The 12423-nt window shown below is 35.4% G+C and overlaps 5 pseudogenes; all 5 read left to right on the plus strand.

Moving 5' to 3' along the window:
- LOC110417857 (dirigent protein 4 pseudogene) overlaps positions 1-386 on the plus strand; it is a 942-nt pseudogene extending 556 nt beyond the window's left edge.
- A 3797-nt stretch (positions 387-4183) lies between these two features.
- LOC149527132 (dirigent protein 4 pseudogene) lies at positions 4184-4797 on the plus strand (annotated as a pseudogene).
- A 1578-nt stretch (positions 4798-6375) lies between these two features.
- LOC149527133 (dirigent protein 4 pseudogene) lies at positions 6376-7270 on the plus strand (annotated as a pseudogene).
- Positions 7271-8147: 877 nt separating this feature from the next.
- Positions 8148-9039, plus strand: LOC110418362 (dirigent protein 4 pseudogene; annotated as a pseudogene).
- Positions 9040-11346: 2307 nt separating this feature from the next.
- On the plus strand, positions 11347-11883 carry LOC110418553 (dirigent protein 4 pseudogene; annotated as a pseudogene).
- The last annotated feature ends 540 nt before the right edge of the window (positions 11884-12423 follow it).

The following is a 12423-nucleotide window of genomic DNA, read 5'->3' on the forward strand; positions in this document are numbered from 1 at the left end:
ATAAAGTGACTGTGATTCATCACTAAGATGGCATTTGCCAGTTCTCTTCCATGTTTGTCTAGTCATTGTTTTTTTTTTTCCCTACCAATAAGGTTGGCTCCATGATTGCTCTATCATGATGTTCAATCGTTTGGGGTTTAGCCCACTTCAGGGAAGAGATTATTACCCTTTTATGAGCTGATTCGATCTGTCCTAATAAAATTCAATTTCTTGTTAAAAAGAAACAAAGGTTATCCATAAAATCAATTCTCTCCTTCAAACGTCCGTTCAGATCTCTTAACATGAATAAAAATTACCAACGCTTTCACATCAATTTCTTCTCTGTTATGTACCCAAAAACAGTTCCTTTGTTGTTTGTGGTTAGCAAATGCGCAAGGGACAAACTTTGGGTTATGATGTAGCAATTTCTATATATTTTCGCTTCGTGAATTTTACACGTAACGAGGCTATTGTTTTCAATTATTTTCCTTTGTAATGTTCTTTTCTTTATAGGTCCTATTTATTGTTGTCATTATTTACAAATAATTCATCAGTTCGGTCAAATGTTTTTGATCCGTCATTATTTATAAATAAATGTTAAGTACAACTTGAACCTTAAAGTCGTGTTGATTCATTTATTTTATAACATGAATTTATTTTAAAAATAAGAGAAATTAAGAAAATATAATCTATCTTTTTAAACCTTTTCTTCTTTTTTATTTTTTAAGTTTAGCCAAGCTTATCATTGAAATAGAATAAAAGCGGTTTGTCAGGATGCAACATATACAGTCAATTTATGCCAATTCAGCTCATACACCCAATTAAACCCAATACAAGTTTCAATACTGTTTGTTCAACCAACATATTACATATCATCATAAAGCCATCTGGGTCCAGATTACAAGACATGGCTCTTGCATCTCAGTTTCATATTTTGCAATCTCCCCTGCACACATTCAGCTATAGGTTGTATCTGCATAACGTCCTCAATATTTCATTCAAATCAAAGCCATGCAACAAATAAGTTTTCTCCGTTTTGCTAGAGTATCTGCATATGAATTGAACTCTCGGTATGCATTACAGAAAAACACAGAACCAATGGCTTCCCGGTGAAGATATACTTGCTGGAGAATTTTCCAGTACTGCCATGGTCTTTTGGAGGAATTAAGAATCCAGGTTACCACCAATTTTGAGTCTGCTTCAATTATCAATTGTTTAAGCCTGCAAAAGGAGAGTTTGTAAATAATTCCAAAGCCACCTTGATCATACATGGCTCTCTATAATTGGGCTCTGCAGTGCCATTTGGTCCTGAGAAAATTCCTAGAATATTTCCAGAGGTATCAAGGAGATTAAATTATTCCATAGGCCATAGCCCAAATTCATTTAACATAGACGTTCTGATCAATCACAATTTCCTTTTTAACAAATGCAGCATTATTCCACACTATTAACAGACCACCGGATTGTCCATTTGATGGCACTATAGTCCATTTAATATCATCTGTGAACCCCAAGCCTCTGATTCTGAAGTCTCCAATTTGCTTCATTTTTGTTTCTTGTACCAAAAGGATGTTCAGATTGTTGTTGATGATGAACTTCCTAAGTTCTCTGCATTTCACCCCATTGTTGATGCCCCTTGCATTATCACCATAACTCCTTACTCTCAGGATTTTCTATCGCCTTCCATTCCTCTAGAAACATGTCTTTTTACCTCTAACCAGACAGTATGGGATTGTGATCCGATAAAGAAGAGGGGAGACACTTTTGAATTAAATTTGGATTGCAATCCAATATATCCAGTTCCTCAAGAAATCTGTCGACCTTGCTAAAGGAAGGGTCAACTCTGTTATTACACTATGAGAATTACCACCAACCATTGATAAATCAACCAATTCAACAGTGTTGATAAACTCGTTGAATAGTTCCATAGCTCTACCATTATTATGGTTCCCCAGACTCTCATCCAGATCTCTCACAACATTAAAGTCCCCACTAAGGCACCATCGTATTGGATTATGGGATATGATCCTGCAGAGTTATCCCAAAGAAACTGCCTATTTCTATCAACATTTCGAGCATCAATGTTTCCCACACCGCATCGAAAATTCTATTCTTCGACCTATCCAAAATAAGCTGGATGAAGGCATGAAGCAATGAGACTGCAAGCATGATTCAATTCTAAAAACAAAAAGTCATTCCACATGGTAATTAGCCCCTCGGATGCGCTATTAAACCCTGCAAAACAGACCTTCATGGCTTCATCTCAGTATTCCGCCATAGTTTAGAATTAAAATTTTCCTCAGCCAATTGTTTTTTAGTTTCTTGCAGTAAAACAAAGTCAGGCTTAACCCTGTTAATAAGTTTTTTCATACCTCTCACCTTTCTCCCAATGCCTCTCACGTTTCATGTTAAGAATTTCATAAGTAGAGGTAAAAACATACCCCATAAACGGAATGCAGTGACGTTTTACTGCGTGTTTAGCTCCTGGTCCGTTTCTTCCATCAGCTTAAGAGTATCTACAAAAGACTACCTGCTGCCTTCGTAAACCAACCCCACACGCTGCCCAAGTAGCTTCAGCTTCTCTAAAAATTCTGGCATTTCTCCTCTGGATATCCCCACCCGATTCGACCTCTGTTACAGGGCTGTGTTGCTCAGCTGGCTTACATTAATCGCCTAAAATATTTCTTTTCTCAGGTTTCTTCTTCTTCTAACCAGAGAGGGTGTCCTTTTAAAAAGTGACTTTGTTTTTTTGGCCTTCGAGCTAAATCTATCATTTCTATTTTTGCAAACAATCCAATATCCACAAGCGAAAGGTGTTGAAGTAAGGCTTGCTGTGAAGATCGAAGCAAGTCAATGGCAACATGGAGAATCATACCTTGGGTTGCTGGCAGGTCAATAACCTAGAAGGCTTAAAGTTAAATATTCAAATGAGAACTTTTTTATTGAAATTGAAAAAAAAAAATTATTAAAATTTTTAATTAAATTTATAATTCAATAAATCAACTATCACATAAAATAGAGACAACAAAATAATATAATACAAACTCTAAACTAAAGTAAAAAAGTTTGCAAAGATTAAAACAATAATATTTAATTATTGAATGTTTATTGCAAACAACAAATAAGGCATACGATTTTATTAAGATAATAACATAACAAACTTTTTGCATATTCTTTAGAGGAAAATTAAAAATAATAGAAGATTGAGAAAATGAGAAAAAAAAGAATTCAAAAGTAGATATTATAAATTGAATAAAACAAGATAATTGGTTTTATACATATGAAAAAAAATTATTAGAGATCATTAAATGCATATTACCATTAATTGATTGCAAACAGAGAAAATAGTTGAGAAAAAAAAAGGTATTAAAGATCATTAAATATATATTATCATTACTTAATTGAAAATAGGATAAATAGTTGAGAATTAATAATATTGTAAGAATTAAGAAGTGATAAAAAAAAATTTAAATTTATTAAGCACAAAATTAAAAATGTGAGAAAATATATTATTTTATTAAATTAGTTAAGTCCTTTATGTATTGAAGAATACGAGGTTGACTTTGTAAATCTTGTACTTCATATATATATGAGAAGTAAATGAAAGAAGGCAAGCTAGCCTTATTTTACAGCATCTCTCTGTCTTACACTGCCAGCTTCATGTTTCTGTTTTCTGGTTTTTCATTAATGCTTTAGTATTGATATTCAATGCTGATTTACCAAGCCTTATGTGTTTTAATGCTATAAAACAACAAAAGGAATGTCCAAGGAAAGTTGTTGTGATAGGAACTCTTGGAGGATAGATATAGATAAATGATAAACCAATCGGAGACAAAGAATCAAAACTAAAAGAAGAATCACCCAAAGAAGGTCCACTTTTCCCTGCTATTTTTCATTTCCAAAACAATTGACGATTGGGAATTTGGAATGCTTCTCTGTACGTCCTGCGCAAGTCTGTCTCATTTAGTAAGAAGCCCGATTCAGTTACCAACCTTATCATTGCTTAACATCAAGCACGAGCTGCTTTCAATATCACATAGTTGACTTTTTTTTAGTTTAAGTTCGACAGACCATAAAAGGTTTTATATTTGACCGAAGGGGGTAATACTATAATGCTCTATATAAACCAGGGAACCTGGGGGGGTTCATTTAGCCGTAGATTATTCAGAGTAGAGCAATCCCGTTATTCCTAAGGAAATCACCAATGGACAGAAGTTTGATATTGGCCTGGATTTTGGTCCTCTGCACGGCAACGTCTCCATTGTGTTGCAAAGGTTATTACTCCAACAGCGTCCCTTATGTTCCTCCTGCAAAGAAAGTAACCTATCTCCACTTCTTTTTACATGACACTCTGAGCGGTAAAAACCCTTCTGCAGTGATGGTAGCCCGGCCAAACATGACAACCGGCTTCAACAAAGCACCGCCTCCCTTCGGCAGCGTGTTCGCGACGGATGATCCACTCACCGTTGGTCCTGACCTAACATCACAGGTCATTGGAAATGCTCAAGGCCTCTGGGCCTGGACTGGCCAAAACGTTCCATGTCTGACAGTGTACTGGGATCTTGGGTTTACTCAGGGTAAATTCAATGGTAGCTCTATCAGCGTTTTCTCAAGGAATCCAATTACACAGACGGAGCGTGAGCTAGCGGTGGTCGGAGGGAGAGGGCAGTTCAAGATGGCGACTGGGTTTGCAAAGCTTAAGACTTACTTCGCGAATTTTACGAGTGGTGATGCCATTGTGGAGTATAAAGTGACTGTGATTCATCACTAAGATGACATTTGCCAGTTCTCTTCCACGTTTGTCTAGTTATTGTTTTTCTTTTTTCTTTTTTATTTCTACCAATAAGGTTGGCTCCCTGATTGCTTATGGTGGGTTTGCATTTACTACTTACCAGGCGTTGACAGAGTGTAGGGACCGAGCTGATTCATATACCATGATGTTCATTTGTTTGGGGTTTAGCCCACTTGAGGGCAGAGATTATTTCCCTTTTATGAGCTGATTTGATATTTTCTAATAAAATCAATTCTCTCCTTGAAACCTGCACTTAGACTTCCCAACATCATGATCAAATCAATTTCTTCTTTGTTATGTATAAAAAATAATTGAGTAAAATATGCTAATTTTCTTGATTTTTGACTATAAATACACCTTAATCCATTAAATTTCAAAATAACTACTTCACCCTAGAAGAATATTTTCACTCGACACATAAATACTACCATTAGTCAATTATTAATATTTATATTAGTTTAATAATATAAAAATATTTTTAAAACAATTTTATCTTTCATTAATTTTAAAAATTAACATTATATAAATTAAATTTTTATTTTAAATTTTTTATCTTTTTCAAAAAGAAATTCTTTCCATCGACCACCTACAACTAGAGAGTTAGATATGGGGCTTTCCAAAGAGGCACATAGTGCTCTCCAAGAGAGCCCAGGGAGATCCGATCAGATTTGACATCTCATGATCAAATTTGACTGTGAAATGATTGATCCATATAAAAAAACACCGTCGATAGGTTGGAGAAAAAAAAAGTGAACTAAGAAAGAAAAATATTTTAGCACATTTCACATTCAAGTATTAACATCATCTACATGTTTAAAAAATAATATTTATTTTAAAAATTAATAAATTTATATATAATTTAATAAAAAATAAAAAAATACGCATATTTTATCCAAAATAATTTCTTTATTGTAAGTGGTTAGCAAATGCGACAAGCTTTGGAATATTATTATGTGGCAGTTTCTATATATTTTTACCTTTTTATACTTTTATAATAAATGTTTTATTTACTAGTAACCAGGCATGTGATTTCAATTATTGTCCTTTTTAATGTTGTTTTTAACAAATAAGTCATCAGTTAGGTCAGATGTTTTAGTCCCGTCATTGTTAATATAACTAAAGAAGTTGGTAGAATAACGATTTTTCATGCCTCTGCCTGTCAGCACTATGCAGCCATACAAAAGTCAAGAACAAACAGACCTTTTTATAATATTATAAACAAGTATTAAACAAATTGAATACAAGTTAAAAACTTGTTGTGATTGAATTCTAAAGTCGTGTTGATTTATATATTTTTATAAATATATATAAATATATATAAATATATATTTAATAATATAATTTAAGAGATATTCTCAAATTTGACGTATAAAAGTAAAATTTTAAATCACAATTTTTATATTGGTAGATCTCGTTAGTGTATTTTCTGCGATATATAAAAAGGATGTTTTTAAAAAAATATTTTATTTAAATGAAATTACAATAGTTGCATGTATTACATATGTGATTAAATAATAGAAAAAATAAGAAAAGATATTTTTTAATAAAAAAATTAATGGAGAAAAGTTCATAAATAACAAAATGGAGAGAAATCAAGAGATACATATTCAATGAATGGAGAACAAAATAACGTGGGGGGTTCATTAGCCGTAGAATAATCAGAGTAGAACAATCCCGTTATTTCTAAGAAATCACCAATGGACAGAAGTTTGATAGTGGTCTGGATATTGGTCCTCTGCACGGCGATGACTCCATGGTGTTGCCAAGGTTATTACTCCGACGGCGTCCCTTATGTTCCCCGGGCAGAGAAAGTAACCTATCTCCACTTCTTTTTACATGACACTATCAGCGGCAAAAACCCTTCTGCAGTGATGGTAGCCCGTCCAAACATGACAACCGCCTTCAACGTGAGATTGGGGCTCTTCGGCAGCGTGTTCGCCACGAATGATCCACTCACCGTTGGTCCTGACCTAACATCAGAGGTCATTGGAAATGCTCAAGGCCTCTCGGTATCGACTGGCCAAGACGTTTTATCTCTGACCGTGTACTTGAATTTTGGGTTTACTAAGGGTGAATTCAGTGGTAGCTCTATCAGTGTTTTCTCAAGGAATCCAATTACACAGACGGAGCGTGAGCTAGCGGTGGTCGGAGGGAGAGGAAAGTTCAGGATGGCGACCGGGTTTGCAAAGCTTAAGACTTACTTCGTGAATTTTACGAGTGGTGATGCCATTGTGGAGTATAAAGTGACTGTGATTCATCACTAAGATGACATTTTGTCAGTTCTCTTCCATGTTTGTCTAGTTTTTGGTTTTTTCCCTAGCAATAAAGTTGGCTCCTGGCCTGACTACTTACCAGGCGTTGACAGGTTGTAGGGACTGAGCTGATTGATATATCATGACGTTCAATTGTTTGGGATTTAACCCACTTTAGGGCAGAGATTATTCCCCTTTTATGAGCTGGTTTGATCCTTCCCAAAAAAATTCTCTTTGTTGTGAAAAAGATATAAGGGTAATCCATAATATCAATTTTCTCCTTGAAACCTCCACTGAGATCTCATAACATGAATAAAAATTGCTAACATTTTCATATGAATTCTTCTCTGTCATGTACCCCAAAAAAAATTTGTTGTCTGTGATTAGCAAATGCGAAAGGGACAAACTATGGATTATTAATAAATTATATTTTTAAAGTAATTTTTTATTTACAAATAACAAGCTGTAACAGATAAAGACTATGGATAAAATCAACCCAAAACTTAGCACGACTCCACGTCACAATCACGAATGTCAACTATAATTCGAATGAATTTCTTGCTGAAATTAAGCTCCATTATTGTTTCCCATTCATCAAAGAGAGAGACAAGTAAACTTAAATTGAATTAAAAATTATATATATATATTATATGTCCAATAGTATAATTTAAGAAATATTCTCAAGTTTATCCGTGATATATAAGAATTCATTTAAATGGAATTTAAAATCATTGCATGCATTACATGTGTGATTATATAATAGAAAAAATAAGAATATTTTTGTTGTAATAAAAAAAATAATGGAGAAAAGTTTACAAATAAAAAAAGGAGAGAAATCAAGAGATAGCAGCCCCATAGAATGTATTACATGCCGTCTGAATTGATTGTGCAAAAAATTATCAAAATTTTTATCATTGAAAATATGTAGTGCTTTATAAATGTTTGAATGGGTCAATTTGCCTCCATTCGACGTAATGCAGCGCTGCCCATATTGGCTAAGGAGGACAGGTGGATGGACCGCGTACAAACGCATTTGTTTCTTCAAAGGAAAGCCTAATGAATACAAAGAGTTCTACTATATTATTTGACCAAAGGAGGCAATTCTATGATCTATATAAACTAGGGATGGTGAGGGTTAATTAAATAAGCATAATACAGTTCATTCCCATCATTTGTAATTAAGAGAGAAAGGAGAAAATAGCTATGGAAAGAAGATTGATATTGACATGGGTTCTGGTCCTCTGCACCGCCATGGCGCCTTGCCAAGGTTACTACTCCCATAGCAAGCCATATGTTCCTCCGAAGGAGAAAGTCACCAAACTCCACTTCTTTTTTCACGACATTATAAGCGGCAAAAACCCCACTGCTATCCTGGTAGCCCGTCCTAACTTTTCCACCGCCTTCAACGACACACCGATCCCATTCGGCAGCGTTTATGCCACTGATGATCCCATCACCGTGGGTCCTAACCTAACGTCAGGGGTCATTGGGAATGCTCGAGGCCTCTGGACTTCCACCGGCCAAGACGTGTTGACTTTGGTGGTTTACTGGGATATTGGGTTCACTCAGGGTAAGTTCAATGGGAGCTCCATCAGCGTGTTCTCAAGGAATCCTATCACGCAGACGGAGCGTGAGCTTGCCATTGTTGGAGGCAGAGGAAAGTTCAGGATGGCCAAAGGGTTTGCACTGCTTAAGACTCACTTCGCTGATTTCTCAACTGGTGATGCCGTTGTGGAGTGTAATGCTACTGTGATTCATCACTGAGATTCGATTTTTGTGACTGTAATGCCCTGTCTTGTGCTGGTCTATTCTCTCATCTTGTATTCATCGCTTATTTCTTGTACTTTATTCCAAAATAATTCATTTCGCTGTCAAGCAAAAACAAAAATTCTTGTCTGTCTTCCAACAAAAAGAACAAGACTGTTCGCAGTTAAACAATGGCATGAATCATGATTATTTAATCATATTTATCACAAGTAAGTTATCGTTCTTCAAAATAAAATAAAGAAGGGAGGGAATGGACGCAAAGCACCATTCACATGAAGTTTGACCAGTTTAATTAAATAAGATTTACAAGGATTCGGGGCACCAACCAGTTGTAACAGATAAATTAAATTTCTTTCTTATAAAGCTCCATCACTGCTAAAAAATTTTTTATCACCGCCCATCAACAACAGGGAGAGAGAGAGAATCGATTTAAATTTCAAAACCTCAACAAATTAAACAAGGAATTGAATTTAAATAAAACAATATGATGGGAGTATATATTGCTTCTTTAAATTATAATCATTGGCTAATTAATGGCTATTAAGATACATGTAAGTGCTATTATACCCTTACAATATGCATAGTAATGCAATCCCATTATTTCTAAGGCAGGGGAGAAGTAAACAATGGAAAGAAGATTGATTTTGACTTGGCTTCTGATCCTCTGCACTGCCAAGGCGCCAGCATGTTGCCAATGTTACTACTGCCAGGTCGAGCCATATGTTCGTGCCGTGGAGAAAGTTACCAAACTCCACTTCTTTTGACATGACACTGTCAGCGGCAAAAAACCTTCTGCTGTCATGGTAGCAGGTCCCAGCATCACGACCGCTTTCAACAACACACCGGCACCATTCAGAAGCATTTTTGCCACTGATGATCCCCTCACCATTGGTCCTGACCTGAAGTCAGAGGTTATTGGAAATGCTCGAGGCCTCCGATGTTAGCCAGCCAAGGTATGCTGAGTGTCACGGTCCTCATAGACGTGAATCACATACCGCCAAGATAATACTCTAAACGGATTGAGTTACAAAGTCTTATATTGAAGAGAAACTCTCAACGGCGAATAAAGAAGAATGTTATGATTTAAAAAAAAGAGTCATAAATCTTACATCAACTATGTATTAGAGTGATATTAAAAATATAAAAGTTTACACCACTTTTAAATTGTGAGGTGTTTTTTTGTGAGACAAAACCGTGAAGTCAGTAAGAACGTGCGAGCAAACTTTAGGATGGCCAAAGGATTTGCACTGCAAATTTTACCACTGGCGATGCCCGATGCCATTGTGGAGTGTAATGTGACCGTCATCCATAACTAAGATAACATTGCGTGGGTTCCCTTTGGTATGCGTGACAAACTGTTTGATTTTTCTTGCAACATGGTTTGCAATAAGTTTGCAGGGACTGAGCTGATTCACCTATCTCGAATTTCAATTATTTATGGTTAGCAGAGTTTGTTCCCCTGTCATGATCTGATACAATCTCTTGTATTTTATTGTAGAAAAAAAAAGGAAAAAAAATCTCTTGTACTTGTCACTTGATGCACTTATTTGTAATAAAAGTCTCTTTGCTATTAAGACAAAACAATTAGAAGACTTTCCATATGAGTAGTAAAATACTTGAAAGACAAGGAACATCGGATGGTCTAACAGAACATCGGATTGAAAGACAAGGAAAGATACAAGAGAAAGGGTACAAAGCGCGACTGAAGATAAGGCAGGATGTGGAAGTTGAGAGACCAGACTTCGAGACCTTAAAGAGGAGGAAATCAGCATTAACCAAAGAACCCAGAGCAGAACTTTGTGACTTATAAATTTATGTAGATAAGAACTACCATTTTGGGGAAGTCTAACAAAAAAAAAAACTTTCAGCTTCGTATAGATATGTTCACTCTAATGATCTTTCTTAAATATGAAAATACTTCATTTTACTACCTCTAAATTTGACATGGTCCAAAGGCATATGGGATTAAGGATTTATTTTCTTTGTTTCATGCTTGATTTCTCATTGTCTTTTGTCCTGCAAAAAAAAAATGAAAAATTAATAAACTTCTCAATTAAAAAATTGATAACTTAAATTTAAAATTCAAAAAATTCAAAAGTAATGTATGATTTTGGTAGATTTTATTCAGCAAATTATCTATTTAAAAATTTTTTAGTGACTTTAGCATGTTTTAATATCTCACTTAGATAAGAATTTAACTAAGATTTAGTACAAAATTTTCACCATTGAATGAATTTTTCCATAAATATTAGTAGTAATATTTGTTACCCATTGTTGTTAAAATATATACATACATAATTAATTTTAAGGTCCCATCAGACTTCTTGTCTTTGGCAAAATAAGGTTATATTCCCATAGTACCCCTACCAGGTAATTAACCAGATGAGTTGATTATGCAGCAATCTTAAAGAAAGAAAAAAACAACCAGATGAGTTGATTATGCAGCAATCTTAAAGAAAGAAAAAAACAACCAGATGAGTTGATTATAGATATACATTAACTAGGCAGACCTGGTTCTTGATTCTATTCTTACAAACAATTGGCAAAGAAGAACCAATGGACAAAACTTTGATATTGAGTTGGATTTTGCTCCTCTGCATCCCCGCGGCCGCAGTGTATAGCCAATACTACTCCGAGACCATGCCATGTGTTCCCAAGGAGAAGCAAGTTACCAATCTCCACTTCTTTTTCCATGGCACTATCGGTGGCAACAACCCTACAGCGGTACCGGTGGCCCGTGCTAACATCACTAGCACCAGCAACAGCATAGTTGTCGACGATGCACCCCTCACTGTTGGTCCTGAACCAACCTCAGAGGTCATTGGGAATGCTCAAGGACTCGAGGTGTTTGCCGACCGAGATACCACAACCGTGGTGGTGTACTTGGATTTTGGGTTCACTAAGGGCCAGTTCGACGGCAGCTCTATCATCTTGTTTTCGAGGAACCCAGTGACACAGAAGGAGCGTGAGCTTGCAGTGGTCGGAGGGAGAGGAACGTTCAGGATGGCTAAAGGGTTTGCACTGCTTAGAACTTACTCTCTGGATAAGATCACTCTCATTGTTGAGTATAATGTGACTGTGATTCATTACTAAGATGATATTTGAGAGATGATTCTCTTCTATGCTTGAAGCGATAGGTTTTATTTAATAATTTACTCCCATCATCATAAATCATGAATTTCCGCTGCTTTGTAACGTTCATTCAGTTGACTTTTATAATTTAATCACAGAGAGTTTCCCTAGCTTCCGATTTATTTCGAACATAAGTTGTAAACCTCATTAGCCTTGGTGATCTAATTTCCTCTGGACAGAGGAGAAACAAGATCAACCTATGATGAACTAACAAATTCAAACTTAATCCCCCAACCATGATTTTTTGACTTGGAGTCCCGTGCCATACAGGACGGGGATTAACAAACATGAACTAAATTAAACGTGTTCTGGCATATAATATATCCTAGTTATGATGTGATGAGATTCGCATTTATACAAATATTCCTATTTAAAAGTCATAGCAAACTAAATACACCAATCTTCTCTTACGTGTAATCAGGATTTCTTTTCCTTTTATTATTCAGGAGAAGTCAACTCAATGCCTAAAATATTTTGGACGATAAATCGTTTCATTTCTGG

The sequence above is a fragment of the Theobroma umbraticum genome, unplaced genomic scaffold (genome assembly GCF_002168275.2).
Source record: "Theobroma umbraticum cultivar Fairchild unplaced genomic scaffold, ASM216827v3 scaffold_50.0, whole genome shotgun sequence".
NCBI lineage: Eukaryota > Viridiplantae > Streptophyta > Magnoliopsida > Malvales > Malvaceae > Theobroma > Theobroma umbraticum.